Source organism: Oenanthe melanoleuca, chromosome 11 (genome assembly GCF_029582105.1).
Source record: "Oenanthe melanoleuca isolate GR-GAL-2019-014 chromosome 11, OMel1.0, whole genome shotgun sequence".
NCBI classification, from domain to species: Eukaryota; Metazoa; Chordata; class Aves; order Passeriformes; family Muscicapidae; genus Oenanthe; species Oenanthe melanoleuca.
This window is the reverse complement of record NC_079345.1, coordinates 13,389,612-13,417,601: the sequence shown is the minus strand read 5'-3', so window position 1 is coordinate 13,417,601 and position 27,990 is coordinate 13,389,612. Positions and strand designations below refer to the sequence as shown.

The window sequence follows — 27,990 nt, the reverse complement described above, 5'->3', positions numbered from 1 at the left end:
CGGCGCCCCGGGAGCAGCGGCCTCCGCTGTCCCGCCTGGTACTGCACATCAGCGGCCTTGGAGGAGACCTCTGACATCGTCCAGTCCCACCTATGTCTGAACACCTCCATGTCAACCAGACTGTGGGACTCAGTGCCCAGTGTCGAGTCTGTTTTTAAACACACCGAGGCACCGTGACTCCACCACTTCCCTGGGCACCCCGTTCCAATATTTAGCCATTCTTTCTGTGAAGAAATTCTTACCTTATGTCCAGCCTGACCGTCCCCCAGTGCAGCTTAAAACTGTTCTCTCATGCTGTCACTTACTGGCTGGGAGAAGAGCCTGAGCCCCACCTGGCTGCACCCTCCTTTCAGCGAATTGTAGGGTAAGTTCAGCCCTGAGCTTCCTTTATCCAGGCTGAAGACCCCAGCTTCCTCAGCTGTTCATCAGACCTGTACCCCAGATTCTTCCCCAGTTCCACTACTCTTTCTCTGGACTCGCTTCAGCTCCTCAATGTCATTCCAGAACTGAGGGGTCCAGAACTGGACATAGCTCTCGAGGCGTGGCCTCATCAGTGCCCAGGGCAATCACTGTCCTGGTCCTGCTGGCCACCCTCTTCCTGATCCAGGCCAGGGGCCATTGGCCCGCTTGGGCACACCTGGCTCACGTTCAGCCTTTGTTGACCAGCACCTCCAGGTCCTTTTGCACCAGACACTTCCCAGCCACTCTGCCCAAGCCTGGAGTGCTGCAGGATGCTACTGTGGCCAAAGGGCAGGACTGGCACTTGGTCTTGTTGAACCTGAAATGCCAACGCTGTTGGTCTCGGCCTGAAATGCTGAACCTGGAACACCACTGTCTGTGCACACACAGGCTGAGCCCCCAGCTCCAGCCTCCCGAAATGTGTCACTGAGGTGCATGGGACACCAGCACACCAAGCTGCTGCCTGCCCTCATGCACCAGTGGGAGTTCCTTCAGGGACATATTGCTGAGTGGGTATAAATAGCACTGGTACCCATCTGCTCTGGTTCTGTGCTCCACTGCTGGGATCTGAAGCACCAGTTGCTGTGTGAGGCCCAGAGTGACTCACAAAGTGCACCAGCCCCAAGGCCCCAGCTGGGCACCACTCTTTGCAGGCAAATAAAAAGCTGGCTTGTATTTAATTAGATGTTTGTCTCCTAAAGCTGGGCTAGGAGAGCAACTACTGAGCCTTTCCTCAGTTATAGTCTCTTGGTCTTTACCCCCTTGTTAGGCAGGAGCTGCAGAAAGGCTCTAAGAGCTGTGGCACGTGCGTGGCTAAGGGTGATGGCATGGGGTCTGTATAAGGGCAACCCCCAAAACTGGCTTCTTGGTTCCTTTCTGGGTAAGCCCAGGTTGTGCCTCAGAGAGGATGCTCCCTAAGGAGGAGGTGAGCCAGGCTGAGGCCTGAGGAGAGGCTGCTGGGAGCAGATTACTGGCCTGACATGTGAGAGAGAACTGAAAAGGCCATTTCAAAAGATTGTTGTGCTTGTGGCATAGAAATTTGAATAGGTCCCTTGCCTAAGGGGAACAGATCTGAGTGCCTGAAGGCTTCTTCCCTCTTGATCTGTAGGGGTACCCTTCATCTTGACACAGCCTGTGGTTGCAGTGGCTGGACTGGGAAGTACTGTCTGCTGGTGACTTCTCTGCTGCTTATTGGGTGGGTGTTTTTAGGGCCCTAAATTCATCAGTGTGTTTATTTGGCCTGTAATGATCTGGTTCAGTACATGATGATAATATTTGCCTCTGGGGTTGCAGGCGTGGCAGCAATCAAGAGCAAAAAGAAGATGAAGACTAGTTTTGGAGGGAGAAAAAGAGTGGCAGTGCAGAGAATGGCTGCTGGAAAACAGTCCTATGGACTGTAATTATTAGCCTGGTTCAGGGATGCACGGGAAGAAAGAAAATACCTTGTAAGGAGAGGTATTTTGCTTTGGTGTTTTGGAGGCTGCCTGTACAGCATTTGAAAATTTCATGGTTTAACTCATGTAGCTGTACCCAGTAAGGCTTCATGATTTGGCTTACCTGTGTATTTAAATGGCTTCATCTTTTATTTTGGTAAGGCTAAATTCATCAACCCTAAGAACTGTCTGCTGTGCATACCTGGCTTGACTATTTTAGATTATACTTGCTGACAGATTTATTTGTTTCTAGTGAAGATTTTTTTTGTCATACAGAGTTTTCTTTTTAGTGGGCAGTCAGGTAGGAAGAAAAGTTAGGAGTGTGTGGAGGAGTGCTTCTTTGCCCGACAGCTCAGATTTGTATTTTTAGGTGTTAAGCAGAATCAGCAGGACTGATATAAGCAGTGTTTCACATATAAGGAATGTTTATCATGGTATTTAACATATAAGGAATACCATAGCATTTATGTTTTCTTTGCATTAAAAAAAGTTAAATCTAAAGCTTTAAGAAGGTGAGTTTGTTCAAACCAGTAGTGTGCCATTCATATCTATGCCTCTAGGGAGGAAGATCACTGAAAGTATGAATCAGCCCAGACTTACCTGTCCTGGGAGCTGAGTGGCTTCTGAAGGCACTTGGCATCTAGAAGCCGTGTTGGCAGCCAGACCATGAGCCAGGCTGTGGGGGCGAGAGGTGACTCGGGGTATCAGCTGCAGCACAAGCCAAGGAGGCACTTTAGAAATAGTATTTGCTACTTCCTCCCCTGCCAAAACAGTCTTGTTACCACAGGCCTGGTTTATATCTTGCACAATCAAACTAGGTAATAAATAATAAGAAAACTCCTCTGGGATGAAACTTTACGTTTAATTTTTAAGTGGAGCTAAAGAATGATAAGCTGGGATGATTAGCTTTTTATTAAATTCAAATGCAGATGAAGAGCAGGGTGGTATTTCTTCTACCTGCCTATTGCTTTCACCATAGACTTGTGAGCTGTACTGACAGACACAGCTGCCCATAACTCACATTTAAATTGCTTCCAAAATATCTTCAAATTGAGACTTTCCTTGGAGTCCAAAAATGTGTCCTCCCCCGCTTCATTTGATATCACTTGCACATTCTTTGTTTTCCTTGTATGTCTTTTTCATTTTTTAAAGTGATTTTATTCTTCTTTCAATAGAGGCTTTTCATTTAGTTCTAATGTTATTATTATCACACAATATGCTAAAAAGTAGTTGCTATATGAAGGTTTGTTTATTTCTAAATAGACTGCACAATTCTCAGCTCTTTGAGGTATTGTTTTAGCTTACATAGGCACCAAAAGGAGCTATTCAAATTCAGTTATTGTTTCAGACTTTTTTTCATTCTTTATATAAAACAAATTTAATTTCTTTTTTAAAATGGAGCATTTTATAATGCTTCCTTAGAAATAAAATAATATTGATCATGTTTATCACTGGAAAATTGGAAAGATCAATTTCATGTTACTACAAATGAAATAACTCCTGTTCAGGCTTATTTATGAAGTTATTTTATTTGTTCAATGTGATCTGAACATGAAAATATGATCTGGCATCACTAACTCCTGCTTTATTACTAAACTACGAAATTCAAATTTAAAAAACATGTCCTGTCTAAATGCTGTTAAAGAATGCAGTTACACTGAAATATATTGCTGAGCCTATATGGCCATTGGTTTGAAATGTTTTTGGTATCAGCTTTCATCAGATAAGGACAGTTAGTGTATCCTGCACACCATCTGATTTCTAGACCTTTTTACTAATGGAAAGCAAGCCAGTAAAGACAAAGAAAGCACATGAAATTTGCAGAGAATTTTAGGGCTCTGAAGAGGAAGTGGGGAGCTCTGAAGGGCACAACAAGCAGTGCCAGTGGCTGCTCCCTCCCTGCTCAGGAAGAGCACCCTGCCTGTCTCCCCCTGAGCTCTCCGAGCAGGGCAGCAGGCTGGAGCTTTTGTCATAGTCAAAACAACAGGTCTGCTTTATTGTCCTGCCCGGGTGTGGTGATGAAACCCAGGCTGCCTGACAGGTACCTCTGTGCAGCACCAGGAATGAGCTGCTCACCTCGTTCCTTTTGCCACTTCCTGGCCCTGGTTTTTCCTGTCATTACACCTCTGTTTTTCCAATGCAGGCTCCTCCCAAATAAACAATCCACCCCTAATGACTTGTTCCCCATTGGCCCCAGTTTTGCTACATCTGCACTCAGATTTGGGTTACTTAGATAATCCCAGCCTTATACGGTATTACTGACACGGTTACCCTGGGGCTGGTGGCCTTGTGTGACTTTAGTCCCTGGAATGTCCCTGGCAGTCCCTTCCAATTCTCTCTGCAGTCTATCAGTTTCTTCTCTAACTCCTCCTTAAGCACCTGTGGGACCCAGCCACCCTCACAGCACTATCTATAACTTTTGTCACCCCCTCATTGTGTTATTTGTAATTCCTAGTGAAATTTTTTAATGTCATGTCAGTAGTTTCACACATTTTGTTCAGTTAACTGAATCTCATGCCAAAATCAACTCCTTGGTCTGTCATTTGCCTACAACCCTGCTGAGCATAGCTGAGAGAAAATCAGAAAGTTACTTACTTTTTATCTGAGTGCTGGACATGTTTTCATTACAAAATTAAAGCAGACATCAGCGAGGAGGGGAACACTGGCAGATAGTGCTAAACAAGCTAAAAAGCCTTCACTGTGGGGTTCTGTAAGGGGGAGCAGGGAGAGAGAGCTTAAGGGATTTTCCTTCTGAGTTAGCTAGAAGAATTTAGGAGTTCTGCCTTTGTAAATGCCAAGTTATCAAGGGCATTACTAGTTTTTTTCCATCTGAAGAGTATGTGGCAAATCCTTTTTTTTCTTGCAAATAGAGTGTCTTGAATTCAGATTTAGGTTTTGGAATTTTTGGGTGTAGAGTCAGAGATCACAGAGCAACATGGACTGGGGGAAAGCGATTTAATTTCTTCCTCACTGAGAGATTTCTGTGTGATGAACTGCATTAGGTGTTATGTATAGACCTTTTTCAAGATTGGGAGTGATCAGAAAAATATACCAATTAAGTTTATTAACCTTATCTTTTCCTAACAAACTCTTGGTCACAAACCTTTCTCTGTGAGCCAGAGTAAGATAAAAAAGTTTCAACACAGCTTGGCATATGGTGTCTGAGCTGAAGTTATGAAGTGCTAAGTTAGATTATCAGGCTGAATTTATAATGGTCTTTTAGCAAGATGAAAAGTCTTTTTCCTAAGCTCAGGAGAAAGCTCAAAAGGATTGTTATTTTATCCTGTGTTAAGAGCTGGATGAGTAAAGAAAAAAGCGTGTATCTATATAAAAAGCTAAAAAGTGGGTGTGCATATACACATTGAAAAGTTGACATTGCAAGGACCTTCCTTCTCCATTTGAATTGCAGCTGATTGGAACTCCTATCACTGATTTCCCTGGAAACTTTCTACTAAACAATGTTTGAGAACAGCCTGTGCATTTCTGTCTGTGTCTGTGTCTTAACTCTGGATAAGCATCAACCACTATTATTTTATTCTAATCCTAATTTTTGGTATTATTTGACAGGTTTACCTTGTGTAATTGTTTGGCTTGTCCACTGTTCCTGATGTGCTGAAACTGTTCTTTGGGGGACTTTTATGGAATTCAGAGTTATTGTAATAGAAGAATGATACAGGTATGTTATATGGATATCAATAGTGAAAAAAGATGTTTTGAAAATTAGTTTCTGTAATGAATCAATGTTTTACTTTAAACAAAAAGAAGTGGGTTTTAGAAATTTTTCTTACTACCTTTTAAGGATCCTAACTTAAGACTTGAGATTTTTTGTGAAAAGTTTATTTTAAACTCACAATTTGTATTAAAAACCAGCAAAACCAAAACATCTTTGCTGAAACATGATTTTGGAGAAAAATTATAAAAATCAATGCTGAAAAAAGATCAGCCAACCCTGTTGCAGTCTCTCTGTCTTATATAAGTTCCTGAATGAAGTCCAGCTTTCTTCTTCTCCTAATGTAAAGATCTCAGTGCTACTGTAATTATTGTAGACAAAAATGTTTTAAATGAGGTTTGTGCTTGGAAAAAGTGTTTCAATTGATTAGGGTGTAATAGTGCATGTAACAACAGAGATGTAAGAATTGGCCTTGGTGTTTGTTTCTTTTAGGTACCATGGTTTATAGTATAACTGTGTTATGCTTACATTAACTACTTTATATAAGAATTTTCTTTTTTCCAGTCTATAGAAAGTCTCTGAGTTGGATGCATGCAATCTTTTAATTTTACTGACAATTAAAGTTCTCTTGCACTCTAGGAACTCTTCACGAGCATTACTCTCAAACCTGTTGATTGTGTGCACTTTACTCTGTGTGCAGTCAGAACAAAAGACATTCATAGGATAAAGGCTACATTTGGTAAAAACACCTGCAAACTCACCATCTCTCTATGCAAACACAGATTTACACAGGTTTTGTATTTTCATGTTTAAAATTTGGATTCATCTAAAGTTTGCATCTTTTTTGAACTATCTGCTTTTACAGTCTCTCCTCTTAGGGCCTGTTTTCTTTAATGGGTGGAAACATTCTCAGTGAAAAAAAAGATTCTGTCATTTACTACTTTGTGTTGCATCTATTCTTTATGTGAAGTCCTGTTCTCAATAAAAGGAGAGTAACAAGGGCATTTTCCTGTCACATAAGTGTAAAGATCCTGTTGCTACACCTTTAGATGTATTTAAATTTTTCCTGAAGTGTGTTGCAGCTGGTGCAGGTAAACCAGGTCCTCTGAAAGTAGGGGGAGAGGGGAATGGCTGTGAAGAGTGGTGGTAAGGTAGAGCTGGACAGACTGTAAAAAGATTTGAGCCAGGATGAAAGAATTGTTAGAGAAGGTAACTGGGGACAAACAATTGTTTAATGTTTACATATCTTAAGAATACTTTAGCAAAAACCCAAAACCAACAGTAATATGGCTTCTGGAGGTAATAAGCTGCCTCTAAAGATCCATCTGCTATACAACTTACCTTCTGAGAAGAAAGGAGGCAGCAAACGTGTGTAATATTTTGAGGGTGGGACATGTGTCAATTATAATAGAAGTATTCAGTAGAAACAATTCACTGAATAATTAATTTGTTCTATAGAGGAAACCACACCTGTTCATGAGCCTATCCATAATCCATCTTAAACAAAGCCAGCCCAGCTTTTGACAGAATCTTGTCCTGCAACAGGATAAAGAGATTCCTGAAAGTTGTTACTGAGTTCCTGCTGGTGATGAACTGGGAGTCCTTAATCTATGCTTTAAGATTATATTTGTAATATATATAGCTTAGAGTCAAATTATTACTAAATCAATACACTTACAGTCAGTGTTTAGGAAATGCATAAGGAATTTATTAGAAACTGCTGCATATCAGATTTCTGCATTTCCGTTTTCCATTGCACACACTCTTTCCAGTTTACACTGTCTCAGATAAATAAGTTTACAGAAAATATTTCACGACAGTTATTTTTATGAGTACAAAAACTGCAAAACAAATAACAAAGAATAATGTTTCATCTTAAGTTGTAAGGCATCTGCATTTTCTCTTGTCCCTTATACAGCCAAAATTTTGATGTCTAGAGTTATGCGTTATTTTGGAGAAAGTGCATCTGATAAAAGTTTTATGTACTAGATAGATCTTTGTGCTTAGAAAAAATGCAGAGGATTGTCACATTTGGAGCTTTCTAAAATGAAACACTTTCATAAGCTGAAGCAATATTTCTTGACCAGTTCAAGAGTGCTGTTTCAGAGCTGTGTACTAAAGGGCACATCTATCCTTATAAAGAGATTTTTATGAGTTTGTTTAGCCATGCACCAACACCTATTGCATTATTCGCTGTAGTTCTAAAGGTTACTTCATAACTTTAGCTTCAAACTTGTTCCAGTTGATTTGACTTTTACTGTTGATTTCAGCATAAGTGCAAGTCTGGAGCTTTACCAATGCCAGTCTGATTTTCCAATTTGAAACATGTTTGAATAACAAGTTAAAATCGGAATAATTTTTATCTATCACTGAACTAATAATGTGGGCAGAGTATCTGAAAATGAGATTTTTGCATTTTAGCTACCACCAATCTCTTTGCCTGCAGGAACAGTATGTAACTTAGGAGAGAGAAATACTAAAATTGACTTGCAGATCCTCTCTTGTATTAAAAGCAGGAATTGTCTATCCATGCATCTGCTACCTTTGTACTCTGTGGAAATGTGAAAAATAACTGTTAGCTTGTCATCATCATCATACTCCTCTTGAATAATGCCTCATTTCTGACTTCTTCTGAGAAGTCTGGGAAGGGGAAAAGGTGAGAAAATAGAATCTCTTCCTGTGTTATTTAATGACTTTTTTTTAATTTGGTTGGGGTATTTTTTGTGTTTTTTTTGTTTTGTTTTGTTTTGTTTGGGGTTTTTTTTGGGGAGGGTTTTTTGGTAATTCAAAGTAGGAGAAAAAGGCCTGAGTAAAAAATAATGAAAGGGTTTGTGAGAAGCAGTCATACTTAATATATTCAAAGATGACTCTCCTGATTTGGTCACAGGGTTCACATATCAGATTGGAAATTTTAAGATCAAAAATGAAGGCCAGACTACCTTGTTCTCAGCTAAGACTATTTGCGATATTAAGCTGTTGTTCTAAAGAATTTGCCCCAATGATGCATTTTGGTTAATGTTTCTAATTGAGCACAGTAGTTATCCCTTTCCTAAGCTAAATGCAGCATCTCCAGCTAAAATCTGATCTGCAAATTAATCAGGAAACAGGAAGAGTCCAGACAAAACGGTAGTGCAAAGGGAATCTGACTTTCTCTGTGTATGCAAATTTCTCACCTTTTAAACGTCATTTAAATAGTCTGTATTATGTTGGACATGCAACTTAGCATATCAGACAAATATTGGAGATTTCTTGCTTTTTTGTGTTTTTTTTTTTTTTTTTTTTTTTTTTTTGTTTGTTTTGTTTTGTTTTGTTTTTGTTTTTGTTTTCTAATTTCTCTGTAAGGAATGAAGGAATTTGGCATCTGCTGCCTGTGAAAAAAATTCCAAGAGAAACTACACAAATGCTTCGTTCCACTTTGGTTATCTCTGAAAGGGGATATCCACTGCAGCCCCCTGCAAGTCTGCACCCACGCCCCGGTGGTATCCTGCTCACAGCTGTGGCCAGGAAAGTTCCTGCAGCCAGGCTGTGGCTGCGCTCTGTTGAACTGGAGGTGGCAGTCACTGACAGAATACTTCTCAGCTGGAGATCTGAGGCTTGAGAAACCCCGGCTTTTCTCAAGGCCAGAGCTCTCCCTGGAACGCTTTCCAACCCTCTCTGATTACAGCTGGGAACAGTTCTTTAAGATCGTGTGCCAAACGATGGCTGTCATCGGGGTATGCTTTGTGCTGTTTTACATTATGTGTTACATGCTAGCAGCTCCCTCTAGGAAAAGTCTGTGGTAAAGGACTTAAACTCGTTTCTCTTGCTACTTATTTGCTTTTTTCCTGCATGCGAGAAATCCTCCATGCGGCAGTGAAGCAGAGGCGGACTGGCTCAGTGATAAGGATTCTGGCTATTCCTGGTGCTGTACGAATGCACTGCTGGAAGCACTGTAGGGTGGCCGTGCTGCCTTGCTGAAATCTTCCTGATCTGCCTTGATTGTCAGAGAAGCAGGCACAAGAGAAGAACAATTACAGTGGTTCATCTTGGATATATTCAGATAAATTTGAACTTTGAAATCTTTCTATCTGGAGAGAAATTAGTCCCTCCTCAAGTAGGATGAAATGGGCATACTTAATTTCTGGTTAAAGCTGAAGCATGCAGTTCAAAGAACATTCTTGTTCCTTTCTCATTTTTCTCTTTTCTTGAGGAAAAAGAAAAAAAAAAAAAAAAAAAAGAAAGGGAGAAAAGCCTGATGTTTAAAATGTGGCAGTTTTCCAAATCTAAGTAATGTTGTTGGTGCCTTTAAAAAAAATTAAAAATACTGTGTGTTGTGATAGTTGGGGATGCACCTGAGCTGAATTCAATTACCTTAAGGTGATGAACCTTATGTGCTGGTTATTATTTGTCCCTCTTAGCTGTCTCCTTTCATGAAAGGAATGATTTTTCGTGGGCAGCCGAGGAGCTGGGCCGTGTGTCCGCTGCTCGCTCCGGAGCCCCCGGGCCGCCTCTCGCCGCTCGAGGGAGCTCTTGCTCGGGAAATTACTCTGGTCCCACCTGAACCTGCCTCTACCGTGCCCACACATAAAATCCTGCTTAACCCCCCATAAACTTCACTTTGTCACACTAAGCGTTTTACATTAAAATTACTCATCTTAAATTTTCAGTTAGGACACAAGTATCAGGAATTGTTTCCATAGTAACTTGAGAATAGATGCTTAGAAACACAATCTACTAAACTGACAGTAAAATAATTTTGGAATAATTTTGGTAATGAGACTTCTGTAAATTTAATAAACTGTAATTTTCAGCAAAATCTGGTCCATATTTCCAGATCAGATAGCTCTGGCAGTTGGTTCTATTTTGGTATAGGTGAAACCAATTTGAATACAACCCAGTGCTTCCAGTTTGGACCTGGTAACAGAAATAATAGTGAGAAGAATATGGCCATGCTTTCAAAAAGAAGGAAAATAATACATTTTGAAACCTATAGGTAACAGCAGAAAAGGGGGAAAAAAGATTTGTAAATGGCAAACAAACTGAAAGCAGAGGATGACTTATGTTTGCAATAGATCTTGCAGTAACAGGGCACTGTAGGGAAGTGCTGTGTCATGGAGAGTGGCAGCCAAAGCCACTTTCCTGTTTCATTTCATGGGAAGTGCAGCCAGCTCTTATAAGTGTCTCAGGATCATAGCTAGGACTTGTAACACCCTGTGTTGTCTTTCAGTAGAGATCAAGCCTTGTTTGTTAAGGGAATTCTTTACTTCCTGATCTTTCACTTTTAAGGAAATGAGGAAAAACTCAGTCATTCAACAAGTTAGGTTAGTTTCCTAGTTAATCAGAAAATAATTTTGAAACTAAACAGTCAAATTTTTTGTATTCCTACTGATTACTAAAAGTTAGTGAAAAAAACCTTTTCCTTTCTGCAAGTCTGTAAACAGAATGAATGAATTATTTTTTGAGCCTTCAGCTTGACTCAGAAAATAAAAGTAAAGAACTAAATAGTAGATAGCAAGCCTTTGCCTGGTATCCAAGAAACACACATTTGGCAATAATCCTGGGGTTTCTGATTACAAGCTGAAAGGGAAAACTGTATTATTTAAAGTACAGAAGATTCTGAGAGAAGCTTTTTCTGTAGTATTCTTGATTACAGGAATGTAGACTGTCATTTTACAGAGATAAAACACTCTGCTGCCAAATCACTGGATGGCAGAAACCAGAGTGTAAAGTATAAGTCTAAGGGCAAAACAGGGTGATGCAAACTGTTACATTCTAAGGGTGTATTTTGTGTGTATGTGCATTTTAAGAAAGGGACATAGTAACAATGCCAATAGTATTTTAAAATACCTTGTAGAAACTGTATTGCTTATTTCTGACTAATAATGTCAACATGTTTAAGGAAGTATCCTGAGTGAGTTGTCCATATGTAGTTCACTGTATAATATACTTACAGCTATATATATTTATAATAGTGATTTGCTGTGAAAATTTTTATTTCTAGGCAAGTAGGTTAGCATCACCTCAGGTATAATTTCAAGGGATTTCAAGTTTCAGGACAGACTTTAAGAAATACATCCTTTTAGCTTTTCTCTTTCATCATTTATAACCTATATAACAATGAAGCTAAGATTTGTGGCTTTTTACTTTGGTATTCCAGCATAGAAGTGGTAGTGCATGCTGGCTTCCTAACTACATCCAGTGAACAGGGGAGAAGGGCTTTTTTGAACTGCTTGAGGGAAAACGGTCTGTGTGTTGTCAAGTGGTTGTTGCCTTATTAAGCTTTAAAACAGTTTGGTTTATGTGGGGGAAAAGATCTGTAACCTTGGGGCCTTTAATTCATTCAGCTCTATTGGCTAAACCCAGGAACAATCACAATTAATCAAACAAGCTGATCTGGCTCAGGAAATAAAAATATAGTACCTGGTTTTGACATGCTGACAATTAAGTGAGCAGCTGACTTTGGCTGAGTAAATATATTGATAATTTCGTGGCTGAGATGCCCTGGTGGGGTAAGGTCTCACAACAATAAATACTGTGTTTCCAGCTGGAGAAGTGAGTAATGAGCTCAGCTGCCCTCCAGCATTGCTGCAGCTCACAACACTCTACCTTCAACATTGCCTGTTCCTGTCAAGTGTGGGAACATGTGGGCAATAACAGCTCAGTGCTGACAGGGAGCAAGCCAAGCACTGCCATAACAGGGGAAGAAGGAGAGTTCAGTGCTGGTTCTGAGCTGACAGAGGGCACACAGCCTGCCTACAACAAAGCAGCAAGATGAGCTAAATCAAATAACAGTTTCCTCCTACTGCTGGCAGAGCTGTATCAAAAGAAGTGTGATATGGCTAGAGAAGATCAATAGAGGAGGGAGCCATCCCTTACAAAATGCTTTAGACATCCTTTGGAAAGGGAATATGCTGTATTAATCCTGAGAGACAAGTATTGGGTATAAAATAGAAATAACTACATAAGTATTGAAGATCTTTTTTCTATTCTATAGTATGTGCATGAAGTCTTCCAAAGTTAAAGACCATGCTCAGAGTGCCTGTACGTAGTATTTTGGTTTTGTAAATTAGGATTTTAATCCTAGCATCTGCTGTTCTCCTGAATAATTAAAGTAAGCTCCTTAGACTTATGCACTAAGATTCCAAACACTTCTACACAAATAGTAAATAACTTGCTTTTCAGAACAACCAGATTGACTTCATTCTCCACTCTGACCCAGTATCACCATGGATAGTAATAGCAAGATTTAGATCACGTGTATTTGTTCTGTCTAATATACTCCAATTTTCCTTCCAGTACAAATAAATCAAATAATTTATACTCTCTCACATGTATACTGCTGATATAAATTTATACTAACACTGTTCAAATTAAATTTTTGGTGGAGATAATAACGGGGAAGGGAGGACTGAGCTATTTTACTTTTTTATATTAGGTATGAGAAGGATACTGGCCTGGCTACTAATTCCTCCTCCTGCCCTTTGGTCCTTATTGCTGTTTTGCAGTGCTGAATCTTGCCTGCACTGGTGAAAAGCTTTCAGCTGGCTTGGTGTACAAGTGTATTAGCAGTCAAAACTCAATGTACTTTAAAGTAACTCATTAGCAGTTTGATTCTTTGCCTTCATTTCATGTTGTCCATCTGAGCCATGAAAAAATGTTTGAAATCTTGCAATCATTTCCAGCATCTGAAGATCCTCCTAGCCTGGTATTTCTGGGACAGTGTGTTAGGAGGAAGATTGTTCTAGAATATTTTTTAAAAAATTTTCTTTCTTTATTCTTCTAACAAAGAAAGATGGATGTGATATGGGATTGAGTTTAGAACTTCTTTGTGTAGAAAATTTGGATTTTATATAAAAGTAAGTGTAATTGTGTACCTGTTTTAAGTGTATTATGCAGATGCCTCTTGAGTGAACCGAGAGCTATCCTATTCATTTTCAGCTTAGTGAGGAGGTGGAGACTATAGGGATTATGATGATATTTACTTTTTTCTGAATGTCATATTTTCTTTTAAATATTATGCTATAACCTTTCTCTCACTGTAGTTTGCTTTGTATATTAAGGCAAAATTGATTCCTGAGCAGGAATTTGACACAAGACTTGTGTCCTTCTTAAATTTTGTGTAAACTCCAGGTGGTGCATGGGATTTAAACTGGTATTTTGTAGAGTTGAACTTCACCTTTATGCCCTGGTTAAGGCATTTTTAACTTGATATCAGCATGTCACTTGTGAGCAGAGACACCTAATAAGAGTTGATTCAAGCTTCACTTTTTTCACACTGAATTTCTAGAGGCTTTGAATAACAGCTGTAAAGAGTAATCCCTATTTCCTCATTGTCACAAGACTGTTTTCAACATCTGTTACCTCATGCCTGCCTACTGAAAGGTGCTAAGGGGCTGTCACTCTTATGTCCTAGACTGTCAGTACACCAGATTAGCCCATCATTTTATCTGTACCTGTGGCCAGTTTGCCATGATGCCCATAAATGGAGAAATTCCTGAAAAATTACTATCCTTAAAGGCTGACTTCTAATATATAAAATTTGGGTATTTAATTAACATTTGAAATTGAAGTTGTCATATACTTTACAATCCGCTTACATTGATGAGTATTTAAATTTGGACTCTATTAGTGGTGTCAGTCAGACATGCTTTATTATGTTTGTCTTATGTTCCCCAGCCAAACTGTTGTATTCCTTATTAGTATTGGCCAATACTTAAACTGTTTAAGGAGCTTCTCAGTTTTCAGGTATGCTTCCAATGTGATGAATCAGGAAATGTTTCTCTGCTGTTGCACTTGCTTTTATTTATTAGGCTGGGGATCTTTGGTTTCATTGTTGTATTAGTCCTTGTACCTGAGGCCAGAATTTAGGGCAATGCTATATTAGTAGTAGCTCCAGTTAAAAATATTCTCTAACAAAGTCATGGTTTAGTTGATTTAAGGACTTCAGTAATAACTTTTACTTTATTGTACTGTCATTATGAAGTGCAAGGATTAAATTTTTTGCTATCCTTTATCATGTAACAGTGTAGAAATTGTAGCTGGCATGGTCTTTGATTCTCCAAAAACATACAATTACAAATTTCTTTATCCTGCAGTCATGAACCAGTATAAACACTGGCAGAAGGGAGCATGTTTCTTTCATCCTTCCTGTAAGCCCCAGAGAACATCAAGGAAAGTAAACTGGTAGCTAAAATGGACCACAGGGCACTGAGAATTGGAGAAGAGCATAGAGGTGGAGTACACATAGTTTTGCAGACAAGAAGTTTAACTAGGGTTGGGCTTTGAAGCTTTGATGTGCACCTGTACAAATGTATATTTACATGTCTCATGTCATTGTAATCAGAACTACCTTTAATAGAGCTTATAAAAGCTAAATCAGCAGTGATTAGTCCTTTGGTAAATTTGGACAAATGCATGAGGATTTATGAATGTTTGCAAAAATAATCATTTAAAAAAACCCTGATTTTGTGGTTGCAATTGTGCTTTTAAAATTTAAAAAGCATTTCTGTGAGACTGTGCTGTCTGATTTAACATTGTCTAAATTACAGTCTTACTGTCTTCCTTGCTCAACACAGTTCCAGGGCAGCCTCATTACTTCTTTTCTGACCTTTGTCTGTGAGTTGGCTCTGAGATAATGTCCTGGAAGGCTTCAAGGCTAATACATCTTTCTGATTTAACAGGGTTTCCTTGGTGTTCCAGACTTTTTGGTTTTCTTTCTCTGAGCTATCCCAGTGACATGTACTCAACACAGCAGTACATTCATTAGGGCTGAAAGTGTCCTGCTGATCTCACAGCTAACAACTGAAGAAAAAATGACTTAAGAAGGACCAATCATCCTCTCTAACTTTCTATGTAAAAAGTAGTGCAGAAGGTGCATCAGTGGTTTGTGTCTGTATCCTTTTAAGACAGCACAAAACAAGAGCTGTTTCTCTAACCAAAATTTATGTTGGCGATTATAGGGGTAGCTTCAAACTATAAATTGACTGTATTCAGAAATCTATTGATGCTTAATAAATCTCTATTATCTTGACAACTTTATATGCCAAAAGGTAAATTTTCTTTGTATAAATATGGTTTAGATAATATGGTGGTTTAGAATTCAAACTTCTTGAAGTGAGTACTTCAGGAGAACAGCAAGATCAATTGTGTAGTAAAGGGCTTTTATTTTAGCAGAGGTTAAAAAAAGCCTGTGTACTGAAAGCTACTTATAGGATTGCATCATCCAAGTCTGAGATATTTATAGGTAAGTTACAATTACCTTCCTGTATATCTATTTTCTGTCTCTTCTAAATCTGAGGCCATATTCTATAGGAGGAAAGCAGCTTGACCCAAAGATCTGTGATGTGTTATTTTCTATGGTGCTGTCAGTCACTGCTACGTCAGCTGGGAAAGCTGGGGCAGAAAGGTCTGCAGTGAGCTGACTTTGCAGCCCTGTCTTTTCTCACTGCACACTTCTGAGGAACTTTCTCCAGCTGAGTTGCACAGATAATGATTGTTCATATCTTTCTGCCTTTATGTGGACTTTGGCAAGTGCCACATTCTTCCTGCATCTGCTTCAAATCTCTGAAGTGTGTTTACCAGCACCCTGTAAATTCTAGATCTCCTTTAACTTGAAGGAGACAGGCAAGGAGATGATACAGCTCTTGCTGATAAGCTGTTTAGTGTCATGTGCTTTGTTAGTTCAGCTTTCTTTTTATTGACTTTCTATAGTTCATAGCTTATCTGTAAATAATGCTGAATCAAGAAAAAGAAAACACAGACAAATAGAAAAAGGGCTGGTTTTATCCACTTTTGCTTAAAAGCATAAGATCTGTATTTTGGGGTTTCTAGTGCTTAGGATATATTGTTTCACAGTGCACAACTTGGACAGATGTGATATATGGTGCTATGCCAAAACAAAGACTGTAATATTCAACTGTCATCTCCAAACCTTATGTTATAAGGTTGGAAAAAGTAGCATTGAGACAGACTCATTTTGTCAGGGCTGTCTGGAAATAAAATCTTCAAAGTAATAGTGATGGGAAATGTTATATTGTAATAGTATTAGAGCAGTATTGGTAAGCATTTTTCCCAGGAAAAAGAATGGTAAAAGCACATGAGCAAAGCATCACTGGTTCACCTCCAAAGACAGAAATCATGTAATCTAATGCTTGTTGGTGCAGATACAAGTAGAATAGGGCACAATGAGTCCAAAATGTGTGTCTTACTGACAAGAGAACAAAACCTTCTCCTGTGCCAATCTTCCTTCTGCTCTCTCTAGAACCTCCTGCTGAATTTCCCAGAAGCAGACAGATGTGGGTGAAAGATTTGGGGGTTTTTTTTGTTTGTTTTTATAACACACTTTTGCCCAAAGGAGCCAAGTTATTCCATGGTCCTGTGGGAAGAAGGCAAGCAGGTTTTTACAGCTTATTTTTCTTATGGAGGTGGAGACATTCTATAGAATCATTGCTTGTCTCAAACTTTTAAGGTTGAGACTCTAGAGGAGCAAAGACCCTCTAAGCTATTGAAAGCCCACAAACTCAGCTGTCAGAATCTCTGTAGAGTTGATCACTTGTAGGAATAGCAGCCGGCAGCACTACTGCAGATTTGCTGCCTCCAAGAGCTTCCACCTTGGACAGCCATCTGCTTTGCCTGTGTCTAGAGCTCCTCCAGAGCTCCTCTAGAGCTAGAACATGAGTTTTTATGAGCACCTGAAAGTAAGGATTTTATTTATCATAAAAACTACTTGTTTCTACATAGTCATTACTTACATAACTAGATTTATCAGAGATAGTATGCTGCTTACACAAATAACTGCTCAGCTGAGTAAGTCATAATGTATTCCTTATCTCTTCTCAAGCAGTCAGTTTCTTCAGTTGAAAGAAACTTAATTACCATAATTAATTGCAATATTAATTATTACACTGCCTTGTATTTGAATGTTGTCACTAGCAATAAATGTAAAAGGGCTTGAGAATCATTAGGGAATTATTTATACTAGATTTTTTATGCTTATTAGGTTGCTCTTAAAAAAATAGCAATCCTCAAATGTTTCCAATACTACAGCAGTTTCAAATCTGTTATATATTTAATTTTTTCTCTTGATATTTACTTTTTTTTTTTTTTTTAAATATCCATTATTGAGGTATGTTTTGAAAGGATAGGGATCATCTCTGGAGTTCAGAATTTCTCTTCTAGTCCTCTCTTTCCCTGGGAGAGCAAAAATGTGTGCGTAGCCTTTTGAGCCTGTTGTGGTTCAGGATATGCAGCAGTGGAACTTGAAGCCTTTCATCTTTTTTTAACCTGCTTTCATAGTCACAGGTATAAATGAAGTATTTGTTTCCATTTTCTCTAATTTTCTGTTTTTACAAAAGCAGACTCTTGGAGGCATTAAATAATCCATTAGTAAGATGCTTTTTTCTTGCAATGTTATGGGCTTTTTTTTTACAGGGAATGGACTGCTTTGTTCAGTATTGTGATCTAAAATATCCCCTTTTGCTCGAAAGGCTGCTTTTGCTTTCTACCTGGAGATGACTGGGCACTAGATATAAAGAAGAGCTGAGCATAAGTTAAAAAACAATACATTTTAAAAAAATCAATTAATAGATCTTAGCCAGCAAAGGGAGACATTTCAATTTAATATCAAGTATAGTCACTAACCTTTGCTTCCATTCTCTGTGACCATTCCAACCATTAGAGAATTGTGTTGATTTAAATTGAATCAAAATTCCAAGTTACTACCAAGTCAGAATTTTTGATGATGCTGTAGAGAAAATGAATTTGTTCTTTTCCCCCACACTTTTCAGGTTTTTGCTAGGTTCTGGTTTTGTTTTGCTGGCTTTTTTTCTTCTGAAAGACAATAGGAACACAGTTCCCCTGGCATTGTTAGCTGCCTCTGGTCCAGAACAGAGTTTAGTCATTCCTGTTATGCTCCTTTCTGTGTCAAAACAGTTGAATCTATTTTGTGAATTCTTTTTTCATTTCACTTCTAGTATCCTCTCTGTTGGAAGTGGGAGGAACTGTGCCCAAAACCAGATGACATGAGTGTGCTGTTGGCCAGGAAATGACAGTTTAAGCAGTAATTTGTTTACAAATGTTTACACTAGAACAACATGACCTGAGTAATGAATATCACCTGTTCATATGCTGCCAAAAGCTACTGTCAGCATAATCCCTATAGCAACAACAAAGTCAGTATTCTGGGTACAGAAAATTGAAATCTATCATTAATGTACCTGATGTATTAGCAATTTTGTCTGGATAGTTACTTCTGACTTTTTAAAAAAATCTAAATGTAATTTACTCATTCATAAATACACTCAAATTGCTCATATTTCAGGACCTGAAAAAAAGAAAGAGTAGAGAGAATTTGTACAGGATGTGATAGCTATGTAGTCAGAATCCTGCTAATGTCTTCAGATAATATTTTGGCAAAAAACTATTATTTACCTCCTTGCTTTTCTGGTTGTTCCCTTTGCATAGTTTTAAATCTAATTTTAAAGAGATCTGGTGATTGAGACTTGTCAGAAGCATCATGCTCTGCATCATGAAAGGGACATTGTGGTCAGATTTTGTTGTGCTTTTTGTAGCTTATATGCCATAACACAATTTTATTGTTTTCTTAGCACAAATGAGAGTAGAGTAGTGGTTACTCTTTGCCCAGAGACAGCAGGAAGCAATCATATGGACGGAAGGGGAAGATGGTTAAGCTGTTTGGGAGCAGGATAACTTCTGTGTGTTGCTGTTTTCTTTCTTTCTCTCTAGCCTGGATAACGTGGTTACTTGTATGTGTTTTTTTAATACTCTTCTTTCTTCATTGCTGTTTTAGTTTTTTTTCTGTTATGGGAAAGTAGCTCTGGAAAATTGCCAGAGCTTGTTTTGGAGGAAAATATAATGAGGAGAATGCAGATTCCTGATGGTGATGTGCATGCTGTCTTGTTTCAGGAGCACAAAGCAGTCTAAAGTTGAAAAGCCTAAGGTGAATATTTAAGAATATTTAATGTCTGCTGTAGCATTTAGAAGCAAAACTGAGTTTTATAGAAAACTGGTATTGTCACACAAGGGTGACACTTAGGTAATGGTAATACTTAGGGTATTTATATACAGTTGCATTTTATTACTGCATCAATTAAATTAATAGACAAATTGGATAATTTGATCTCCAATGTCTCAACGAAGAAAACACAGTTAGCAATGGTAGAATTGGGAAGGAAAACTATGACTCCTGAGAGGAAAGTTATTGTTCTATCTTTTGGAACTTGTCTCCATCCAAATCCCTATCCAAGCAGTATTATTTTGTGATATGATTGCAGTAGAATGTGTACTTAAAATTACAGTTCACAGCTGCAGACAAACCCTTCAAATTGTTGAAATACTTGAATTAGGAAGGCACAAACATAGATGCACCTTTATTCACAACCTTTATTGAATGATTTCTGAGTCTGCAAGTGGAGTGGGCACAGGAATTAGGTACTTAACCCCTGAGATTGTTCTTCCACGACCATGCCTTAGTTATTACCAGAATGTCTTATCACTGCAAGTAAGTTTTTCCTGTCTGTTCTTTGCTTATTTATTTTGCCCTCAGGGTGCTTTTGTTGGCCTTAATGGAGGAACAGAAACTTTGTATGCTTATCAGGATGTAAAAAGAGTTTTGCTCTTACTTTGACCACTGTAAGTCGTGACAAATCTAATGAAATAAGTGAGTTGTGTATGTTCTGTAAATGAAATAACAGGCATTTATCTTGTCTCCCCACACAGTCTTGCTAGGAAAATGAGAAATCTGGATACAGTAAATAACCTTTCCATGGAGATGGGAAAAATAATAAATGTAATTGTAAAGAGGGCATGGCATGCCTTTTTTCTTGAGCCATTTCTGCTTTGGCCCCCTGACTTCAAAGCCTGAAATGTACATTAATGCAGCAATTTAGTGAACTGCTGCCTAGTGAAAGAATTTTCTAAAAGCTTCTGTTTTGGTAGGAGTGTAATATTCCTTCTTCCAGAGTAAATCAGAATTTAGAGATATATAGTTTTTTTATTCTCTTTCCCTCTGTATGAGATATGTATTCAGCTAAAAAGATTTATTAAAAACCTTTTCACTTGTTTGTGTTCAGGAGAGAGGGGAAAAAGTTATTTCTTTGATGTTCCCAAGGCTTTCCACATAACTGGATTAAAATCTGAACCATGTCAAGCAAAAGCTGTGACAGTAATGTACCCTAATTTGTTTCCCTGAAGATTGATGTAATGGGTTATTCAAGCTTACCTCTCTCTTCAGTTATTTGAACAGCTAATTTCTAGATAGTCATGCATTATTCATCTTAATGCTGATAGTAAGCTGCTAATAAAACAGGAAATATCTAACTCTTCTATTATATGTTCCACAATATCCCTCTTTCTCTCCTTTATACATATTTTTTTTTTAATTTAGGTTGTCCAAGATGAAAATATACATATTGGAAATCATATGTGTGCACTCTTATAGGGCTGCTGGATAACTGTTTAGCAGATTGTCTCTCCCCTATTTGTGATAGATATTAATGTGTCAGTATTTTAAATTATTGCTAAGGGAACACAAAATTGTACTTTCTTATGCTTATTTGAGGTGGAATATGAATTATTATCTGCATACAGACAGCAGAGAGCAGTAGCCTGGGCTTGGTCAGATGGTGTGAATGACAGGGATATAAAATAATTTCATAATCAACAGCTTTAATGGATGATAATACTGTAGGAAAAAGCAGAGCTGGCTGGCTTTGGCAGTATATTCAATCTGAGGGTACTTTTGTTATTATTTGAGCTAACACTGACATTAAACTAATGAAGATACATTTTTTTAGATGTATTGTGTGCAGACATTATCAGGCACATGGCCCCATTTGATGAGAAAATAGGTTTAGCTATTTTTTGAAATGTTTGCTGCTGGAGCAGGCTAAAGAGGACAATATTCTTGAATAATCAGATTTGTCTGTGCTTAAGAGGTTTTTTGCAGTAGAAACGAGGAACTTGGTAGTTTATCTACTTTATCCCCCATCAGGATCATGAGAGATGCATCTCTGCAGCTGACTGCTACAGTGTAAAGCATTCAGAGGTGTCAGGAAAATTAGACCCGTAGATGGGGAATAAACTTCACTGGTAATAAATGAAACAAATCATGCATTAGAAGACTGGGGTGTTTCAAAGACGCTGTAGTGTTTCTGAGCTCTAGAAAAGTAAACCTGTTTTCAATTTGCAGCTTTATATTGGCATTAGAGAGACATGAATTATGCCTTGGGTTACATCCACAATTCAGTTTTTAAGCCTTTTGTAGGCTGTGGTTGTGTAGTATCTGTTCTGATACTTTCGTAACCTAACCTTTCTTTGTTTATACTTTCCTACCTAACTTTTCTCTTTGTGTAAGAAGTTGTAACAGATTTTCTTCCAAAATCCTTTTAAAAATAGTAAAAATAAGCATTAGATCAGATGTGGCATTTTGCTTATGTAGCTTGGCTGCTGGGAACAGAGAACCCGGTTTCATTTAATTTGCTAAATCGTCCTTCAGTTTTTCAATTCTAGGCATTATCCATTTATATTCATACAAAGTCTTCCTTAAAAAGGAAAAAAAATCAATATGCACATCTAACTTTAATAAGAGGGGTCTGCTGTTAATCAATAAGATCACTAACATAATGAATTACCCTTCAAAATAGCACTGTAGATGTTTGGCTCTGTCTTGAAATCTTTCAGCTTGAGTGTGCTTTTGTGTTGAAGAGTATTCCAGTACATTCAGTGAAGCTAATGTCTATTATTCATAGGGCATCCAGATCCTGCTCCTTAGGAGAGTGTATTTTTTTTTATGCTTATACACTAAATCTGGTGGACTTTATATTAGACCCTAGAATTTGACTCCTGTCTGAAAGAGAATCAAAACTATATATATTTTCCCCCTGGATATATCATATTGGGTATTCCTGTTAAGATTGGCCTGGGGCCCACAGGCAGGCTTGTCGTTCATTTCAAATATTCTCCCATCAGTCCTGGAAGTGCTTCCATGATGAAAGAAGAGAAGGCAGCCCCATGGTTAGGCAAGCAGGAGACAGATTATTACATCTTCAAATGTACAGAGGCACGTGGTTCTGCTTTGAGACAGGCTTGGCTTTCTGCCACTTCCTTCAGTTGCTATCAGCTGTTCTTCATAACTTAACAAGGCAACAAACAAACTGCAGTTTCTTGCAGTTTTACAGAAATAATATTTCATTATACTCAAAGTCTGAAGTGACTGTTTCTTATCTTTCGGGTTTTTTTGCAAGATTAATTTCTGTGCAGTCTTATGGCAAGGATAAGCCATGAACTCCTGTTCTGATTCACATAAAACTACATTTAATTACATCAATTTCCCTCAGTAGTTGTGGTCCTTGTATGATCACTCTGCATATTTCTCTTTCTTTTAAATGATGCACAAGATATTTATGAATAGCAAAATTAATGTAGAAACAACTTTTATTTTTTCTGCTTCTTGCTGATGTTCCCCTAAGCCTTGAGGGTTACTTCTGACCTTGAGTTCTTTGTTTGGTACTGTTGCTAAAGAATAGTTGGTAGCCTTTACTTGTGCTCCTGAGGGGAAGAGAGAGTACTCAAAAAGGAGTTTATCCTTTTAATTCCTCTTGTTCAGCAGTAGTATTTTTCAGCTGCAGTGGTGCTAAAATGTTGCTAATGTTACACATCTGGCAACTTGTAATGGAAACTACTATCTGAATGTATGTAATGAAGCTTTTTATACTTTTATAAATTGGCATTTAAACCAGGTATTTCTTAATTTTAAACAAAGTCATGCAATACTTAATTCTACTTCTTATAGCTCTTTTGTGGGCAAAATTCCACATTTGCTTTAGAGAGCATTTTATTTTATGATGTTAACAATTGAAGGACAGTTGGAACTACAATTAAAAAACAACCAAGCATACCAAACTGTATATTCTAACAATTCATATCATGTTTGGATTCTGATAGTTCAAGTAAAAGATTTCTTATGCTAATGTCTGTCCTTGCTTCTACTCTGTGTAGAAAGTGCTGTACAGTGAAGTTTTCAAAGTCTGAAGCTTTAGTAGTTCTGGATCTTGAAGGCAAAGAACTAGTTTTTACTCCTACTTCTCTTGCACAGATTTGAGAGCTTGTGTTTAAATGTATTAAAAAAGAATGCAGAAATGTTTGTGAGAATGTGATAACCTTAGGAGTCACACAAAGCTCTAAAAGTTACCTAATAGATGATATTACTTTTAGTATCTGTTACTTTTGGTTTGTTTACTATACACTTGAATTATACACAGATATTTTGTGCTGTTTTTTTATATTCCAGAATTCCATTTACTGTTAAAGGTAACATTTAATGATGACAGAAGATTAAATGGCCTATGCAGAATCTTTTGCCTCTAGTAAGTGAAAAGCAAACATCTTCATGCTACTAGATCTCTTTGTTTTTCATTACTACAGAAAAATTAAAATTATTTGACTTGGCCTCAGGCCTTCAATTGCTCTGTTGGGTTATTAAAAATACAGTGAAGAGCCAGTAATGAGTGGTAGTCCTTATGTACCTTGGCTGTTTGTTCTTTACAAACAGAAGATTGATTACAATGGTTGAGAGACTTGGGATTTATTGACTCGTCTTCCTAGGAATTTTTTATCTCATAATTGCTTTCAAGAGTATTTTCCTGCTTTTTTTCACCCCATTAACCACTGAATCATCTTTTTCTATAATAATCAGTAGTAGCTGAGAATGCTAGCCAGTAAACTCAGTCCTAGCAGCTGGATTTTTCCAAATTATTAAGAGTATTTGAGGATGTTTACTGAAGTGAGGGAACCTACAATATTAGGTAGAATTATGTGCTTTACTATCTTGAGGGTAATTCAACTGTACTGGGGGGTGAGTTAAACATTGTATCAGAAATGTCCAGTGGTTAATATTTGATTGTTTCCCCTTTTTTATTTTAAACAAAGAATTCTTTAATTGTCAGCTACTCTCCTGTCTCTGCAAATAGCTTAAGCCCTGGATTCCTGTGTTATTCACAGGTGAATGTAGTAGTTATTACAGACATGTTATGAGCAAACCTGGGGCAAACTAAATCCACTCTCAAAAAAACACAGGCCCATTTAATGCTGATATTACTTCCCCATGAAATACTAAATCTTGAGTATTAGAACACCAATGTACTTTGTTCCAGTTTAGCCATTTTGTTTGAGGTTAAGCAGATAATCCTGTGAGCTTGGAGTTTTCTTTGTAGTCTCTCATTTTTCTGGTGAAAATCAGCTGCAGCACAGTCTCAGAAATTAACGTAATGCTTAAACTCTCAAATGCTATGATTTAGTGATAAATATTTTGCAGTGTAATTCTTGCTCCTAAATAACATTTGGAAGGAAGACAGAAGCAAATTTATGTAGGTAATAATGAGCTTTAGGGCTAATTATAAGTTGTAGTATGCATATATTTCTATATATGAATTAATAAAATATTGAAATAAGTTTTAGTACATAAAAGATGTCTAGGAAATCTATGTTTGGGATGAGAAGTAATTATTTGGGGAAAATGATGTGATGTACACCTTTTAAGAGCACTGACATAATTTCATTTTTCAGAAGGAATTACATAGATTCCAAACAATCAAATTATTTTGAATTTTTGAGGTGTATAGGTCTTGCATACCTATTATTTGGTTTATCACAATACTTTGTTTGTTCTTGAACAGAATTTGGGATGAAGTTTTTCAGGGTTTCTCTGGGATACAAGTTATTACCATAAATTGTGAGATGTTAGAGGAAAGAGGTACAAAGACATCAAGTTCTTTGTTTCTCCCTGAGCCTGGCTCTGTTAGAACACTAAGCTGTTTTATCTGGTATATGGTAGATTATCTTCAATAGTGAGATAAGAGGGAACAAGTTGACCATTCAGAAATTACTGTTGTTGACCTACAAAACAGATGGAAAAGAGTTTTTGTTAAGCTGATTGTGTAAAATGGAGTGTAGCAAAGGAATTTGAATATGAAAACAAACTTGCAATTCCGTAGTGCCACAGAACCACATATTACAGCATATTGACATGTGATTTATGCATTTACAAGGGAGATTGATGCTGTACAGAGATGCTTATTAGATATCACAGGAATGATTTTTGCAGATGCAAAAATAGTAGCTTTTATATTGCTAGATTGAGATGGGTGCTGTAAGTACTAATTTTCAAAGCATGAATCACTTCATATAGGTTTTTGATTTTAAAATCCTTTCTCCCATTATAATTAATATTCAGTTTTAGCAGTGTGATCTCATTGTGAAATCAGCTTATCTTTCAGGCTGGCATGGATTAGGAATCTTGTTTTGATAGAATCTACAAATCTGAGCAATCATAGGGCTTAGATGTCAACTTTGAAATAAGAACATGCAAAGGTAAATGGACTTGACTGAGTTTTGCTGTGAACAGATAAACAGAGCCTGACCATACAGGAAGCTCAGACTGTAGCTGTGGCTTGGTACGTCCTCATGAATTCAGCTGTTGTATTTCAAGCAGTAATTTGCTCACCTTCCTAGGTATATGTGCTACGATTTTTATTTTACCTTTTTTTACCTTTTTTTTAAAATTATTTTTTATTTTCAATTTCTTTTTACTACTTGTGCTGTTGGTATCCTTTCAGATAAAGTATTGTATTTAAATAGTTTGGAAAACTAAATGTTCTGATCAATGTTATAAGAACTTATTTAGGAACACATTTGTTTTACAAATAAGACAAGTCTTTTTCCCTCATTCAGCAGGTTTGCTGCTAATGCACAGAATTCTTTGTACCAAGTGAAAAACAAAGCAAAGCATATTTTGATGACATAAAGATTCTGTGAAGTGCTCACATGTGCTGGTTTTGCACATACGACATTTAGTGAGGAAGGGAGGAGACATTCATGGAAATGATTTTTTTTCTGAGAATTTCCTCTGTGCGTGTCAAAAACCAATCAGGGATTAATTTTTAGAATTGACAACCTATTAAACCCCTGAGAAGGCTGAACATGCCTCTGTGAATTCACATTTAAAAACGAACAAAGCCCGGGAAGCCCTCTTTTCCCTTCTGCTTGATGCAGAGGTGACAGCCCCGGCTGGCAGGAGGCTGCTGCAGCCCGGGCCCCATGGCCCTGCAGGCCTGGGGAAGGGCGATTTTCCCAGTGCAGCCAGACAGCCCCAGGTAGCTCAGCTGAGATGCTGCTGCTGCTAACATCTAGCAAACAAAAGCCCTGCCCCGCCGCTGGCCTGGGCCAAGTGCCAGGGTCGGCAGGCCCCAGGAGGAGCTCCAGGCAGGCTGGGCCCACCCTGCTGCATTCGATGGGGGCTGAGCCGGGCCCTCCTGGAATGCAACGCTGCCAGACAAACCATCACCGTTTCTGGCTGGGTCCTTGCTATCCTGGCCCAGCCCTAGCACAGCTAGGCTAGCTAGCAGAAAGACTTTATGGTCAACAGCTCTGGGCCACCACTCGGCAGGAATCAGATGACCTTCTGCAGGACGCTGGCAAGATATTAACTCTTACTGCCCAGAGGAGACTTGCAGACCTTTCATCCTCTCGAGTGAAAGAAAAGGACAGACATGAAGACCTCCACAGAAAACAGCATAGAGACATTGAAATCAGACAAGAACGAGGAGTAAGGTTCCAGATAAGGGGATGATGAGAGTCGTGGACTGAAAGCTGTAGAGAAGATAAATCAGGTACTCTTTTTTACCTGTAACTCATAGAAATGAATATGGGGTGGTGGTGAATATGGGGTGTTAAAATGAAGCCATGAGCAAAGGCATTTGTGTTGAATTAAGCAGATGCTGAAGTAGCTGTGATCTCATGAGAAGCTGGAATAGAGAGGAGAGAGATGAAGACCCCTGAAGCCCCCAGGGAAGAAGAAAGACCTCTGCTTTCACAAGATTATGACAGCTTTTGCTTGAACTGCTAATCCTTAAATTTATGTGCCCCATAGGTTGATATGGCCCATAAATTCATTTGAGGGAAGGCTGAAAAAATGGGAGGGATTTCACGATTGCAGATTTCCCGGTCGTCTGCTATCTGGGGAAATTGAAAACACGAGAGAACTGTTTCTTCTGGAGAAGTCTCCATAGACTGAAAAGAGATACTCCTCTCCCTAAGTAAATTGGAGAAAGATTATTATAATGATTGATTTGTTTCTGTAAATTGTCAGTTTGAAAGAAAAGAGGTTTGGGGACAGGAGAAGTGTTCTGAAAGTTTTATTCTGATTCTTACTATTTTATTCTTGTAGTTTCTGGTAATAAAGTTTTCTTTATACCCGTCAGAGTTTGAGACTGTTTTGTGTTCGTCCTAATCCTATCTCACAGCAGGAAATGAATAAATAATTCTAGTGGGTGCACTAGTGATTTAGCCAGCACTAAACCCACATCAACAAGACAACAACCTTTTCTTGTGAAGAATGAAGGTTTCAATGAAGGTTCTTTTCATAACCCTTCTTAG

General features: G+C 38.1%; 1 long non-coding RNA gene across 1 annotated transcript; it reads left to right on the top strand.

Annotated features, from left to right (window-relative positions):
- The first annotated feature begins 18 nt into the window (after positions 1–18).
- Positions 19–27,668, top strand: LOC130257733 (uncharacterized). The gene is made up of 4 exons (XR_008841372.1): positions 19–364; positions 5,460–5,568; positions 23,849–23,924; positions 27,485–27,668. It is a non-coding gene; the product is annotated as an uncharacterized LOC130257733 (long non-coding RNA).
- The last annotated feature ends 322 nt before the right edge of the window (positions 27,669–27,990 follow it).